This window comes from Rutidosis leptorrhynchoides, chromosome 1 (assembly GCF_046630445.1).
Source record: "Rutidosis leptorrhynchoides isolate AG116_Rl617_1_P2 chromosome 1, CSIRO_AGI_Rlap_v1, whole genome shotgun sequence".
Taxonomy (NCBI): domain Eukaryota; kingdom Viridiplantae; phylum Streptophyta; class Magnoliopsida; order Asterales; family Asteraceae; genus Rutidosis; species Rutidosis leptorrhynchoides.
In genome coordinates, this window is record NC_092333.1 from 634,165,199 (window position 1) to 634,169,717 (window position 4,519).

Consider the following 4,519-nt stretch of genomic DNA (forward strand, 5'->3'; position numbering starts at 1 on the left):
ACTTCCCTCATTGCTCGTGTGATTATTGAATTAAATACCAACATCATCGACATAATTAATTGATCTAGTATCATTTGCACGATTGAGTTCATAATCATTGGCGAGTGGAAACTAAGCGATAGCAATCAACCTATGTTAATCGATACTAAAGTATTGTGAAAAATCAAGGTAAATTTTATTTTATTTTTCGCATTAGGTCATACATTCTGTTCTTGAATTCATATGTATGCTCGTTTGATGTTTAGTTTATCTTTAGTTCTTCTGTTATTTAGTTCATACATTCGTATTACCATTAGTTATGATGCAGATTAATCTCTCATGGAATATGTAACAGGTTAGGATATTCATTATACATTGGTTTCAACCTTATTTAACATTGAATATTTGATGATTGAATAAGTAGTGTATTACAAATGAATATTGGAACATATATTAGGACTGAAGTAAAGTAAATAACAGATGATCAATGGTTTAGCCTATTATTTGATTGTTTAAAATGAACACTGATTCATGGGACGTTTTTTGTTTTTAGTTAAAATAATGAATAGAGTAATACGGAGTATGTTTTATGGATCATCTTTATATTGTGAAGTATTATTTATGGTTTCACAGGTGCAAAACTTTGTAAAGAAGAAGTGCCTATAAAAAGTAAACAAGAACCTGATGCTTACAAAAGTAGAAGTAATGTGGCTCTGAATGTTTTTTTGGTACAGAGTATGATATGACCCTTTGTTCATATCAGAGTATAAGAACCTTCCTAACGAAAGCTTTATTCATATCAATAACTAAAGTAGCTACTAACGATGCCAAAAGCCTTCTAACTAAAGAACCTTCCTAACGAATTTGGGCAGGTGGTATGGTTTGTTCGCTGTTTCAAAATGGGTTTGGGTCAACGAATTTGGTTTGGGCTGTTCCATCCATTAACTGTTTATAGTGTTCCATCCATAGCTGAAGGTATATCTTATTAACCACATTTGTTGTTTGTTTAATTTTCTATTCATTAATAAGTATATTGGTAACCCATTCTTTAACCATAGTTATTGTTTGATCAGGTGATTTCTAAAGTAGCTGTTATTCTGCCCAATGGTACTAAACCCAGTGAGTTCAACGAGCAATAATGGCTCGATAATAAGGTATTATAGGCGATGATAATATGATTAAAACATTATTTGATCACTCAATGATTTTGTATTTTGTTAGTTCGTAGTTAGTTTCTAATTTCATAAAACGAAGAAGGTTAGTTAGCTATAAAGATACAATTGATGCAATAAGAGGTGAAATGAGGGATGATTTGGAGGCAACGATTACTAATATGAATAAGTACGATTTCGTCTTGGTTACATTTTTTTGGAGCTTTGTTGTTGAACCAAAATCTGGTTACGTTGTTGCTGATTATAAACCACATTGATGTTTAATGTTAGTTTTCATTTCTTATGTTCAAGTTTGGATTTATAATCTTAGTTACCTTTTTTAAGCTTATCGATATTTTATTTGTATATGTTGTTGTTAGTTTGCATTAAAATGTTGTTGGTGGAAGGCGGTAGGAGGGGACTAATGGGGACGAGGCCAATAAGAAGACAAAAGTTTCATACATATGTGCTTTGGCATAGGGATGACATGTTATATGGGTGCTCAAAGAACGAGCTAGCTACATTTTTTAGTTTAGAGTTTTCTACATTGTAAATTACATTTGTGATTTTTTTGTAAATACTTTGAAGATATTTATATGATATTTATAAATATAGTTTGGTTTTTCAGTAAATTAATTTGGTATATTTGGTGCATTTTGTATTTGGTGGGGGCATTATTTAAATTATTTGAGATTTTAACCATGGTTAGCATTTACATGGAACACGTCTAATTGATACCGGGAACACGTCTGATTTTACTAACGGAACACGTTTAAATGGGTTTAGACCACGTCTAATTGAAGTAACGGAATACGCCTAAATGACCTAATAGAACACGCCCAATTGTAACTAACTGAACACGTCTAAAAGAGATAACGAAACAGCCTAATCTAACGATTTGACAACACGTCTACTTGAGTGTATTTAGAGAGGTTACTTGAACTGCTCTAAGTGTCACCACTCAATTGAAGTCGTCACATGACGTGTTGTTCAACACGTCTAAAAAGCATTTTTCACACGTCTTTTTGTGCCGGAATGTAGTAGTGATATTTTATATATTAATTTAAGCCAAAATATATATATAATTATGTATAAATTCGTTTTTAATTCCAACAAATATCCAAAGATTATAAATATAATTTTTATAAACTTATTTAAGTATACTTAACTGTACAAAATTATACAAAAATATGTTTTTTACGTTTTTGTATTTTTTTATATTTATTCTTATTTTAAATTCTCGATTTACATCAATACAAGTTTAATTATATATAAAATACTAATTCGACCCAAATAATTAGGTTTTCAATTTTTATAAATCCTACCTACTATAAAGATCATATAAAAATTTATAAACCGATTTTATACTGTATATATTATCAAATTTAGAATCTAATACACAAATAAACATATAATCGCATAATTAATTAATTAGAATAAACCTTCCAAAAAATTATACAACGATTAAAATATGATCTTCAACTATTCTAAGTAATTTTTATGAGTTTTCTACTGCTTCACATATTTTATACAATTTAATTCACAATAAAACATGTTATTTACACAAATTGAAAACAATAAATATAAAATAATATATTCGATTGATATAAAAATAAGAAAATTATATTTTTATGTTAGAATAATAATAATATGATCTTAGATCAGATCCCACGAAATTATAAAATTTTATTCAATTAGTTTTGTATTTTTCTCTTTTTCGATTAACAATAATAAAAATAATTTAATATAAATTCGTATTTAATATATATAAAATATACTTTGATCAGAATAATTATTATATGTATGTTACTCTACTGTAAAAATAATTACATAATTTAATTAGCATGATTTGTATTTTTTTACATATATATACATACCGATTACATATACATAAACAATTTTTCTATTTTTAATTAATTAAAAATATAAAAATGAGTTATAAATCTGTAAAATTATTTTTCCTATCTCCCATAATACATAATAGTATTTATCATGTATTATTTGTAATTTATCTAATTCGTTTCATATTTATTAAAAATCAAAACATGGTTCTGCTAAAAAAATAAAGAAAAACGAAAATAATAAAAAAAGAAAGGATAAAAAGACTTACAATTTTTTTGTAGGTGTAGTGAGGATGAATGAATTTACAAAAAATTATGAATGGGATGAATGGGTATTTATAATACAAATTTGCTTAAAAACAAGTTGGAATTATATTTGGAAACTCTTTTTTTTTTCTTTTTTTTCGACAGACTCCCTTTTAAAGGGTTTTTATTTTATTTTTTTAATTAATTAGTTGGAACATTCTAGATTTATAATTTTTTAATTAATTTATATTTATCTTTCTCTATATATATATATATATATATATATATATATATATATATATATATATATATATATATATATATATATAATTAGGTGGAACATTCTAGATTTATAATTTTTTAATTAATTTATATTTATCTTTCTATTTATTTAAATACCTAATATATATATATATATATATATATATATATATATATATATATATAAATTTTCGTTTTTTATTTATTTATATATTGATTTTACTAGTTAACCTTATAATTAAATTTATTTAATTATCTACATTATACTTTTATATTTTATAAAAGGGGCCACAATAATTTAAATACATTTAGTATTTATTTTATTAAAAGTACATTATCAAATATTATATATTTTTATTTTAATTTCATTAGTACAACATTTTATACATAAAATTTCATATAGTATTAATATCTTAAATAGATTATTAGGGTTAGATATTTCGTCAACGTTTATTAATTTTGATCAAATAACAGTCCTAGATAATTAATACACAAAATATGCAAAGAAATTCTATGAGCAAATTAGTCAAATTAGAAGTGGAAAAGTGAGGATTGTTAGAGTGCTCCCAATGGTCCGCCCTCAAATCTCGCCCACCTTAGCATAGCCTGGGCGCCGATGGCACGGAGGCCGCCCAGGTCTCGCCCAGCCCATCGCCCAGCCCCATCGCCTTTGGTTTGGTCCTTTTTCAGCACATTTGTGGACGGATGGACGGATATACATGCATATATTACTTGTACCATTAACATTAAAGCTTGTAACATCTTTAATTAAATAATTTAAGTGAGTCCAATTTATTTGAGGAGGTATGTCATTGTTGGGAGTGGTTAGTCATGAGTTTAGTCCTGGGAAGGAAGTGGGATAGAAGTGATGATGTGTCGTTGAATAGTTGACTAGTCCTGGAAGAAGTCATGTCTTCATTGTGAGCACTCTTATAGTATAATGCAATAGTCATTTAAAAAAATAAAAATGTAAATAGAAAAAAGCTTTTTAACATTACACCCGCCAAATAAATTATTTGCCGACCTTCCCCCCAAATTTCA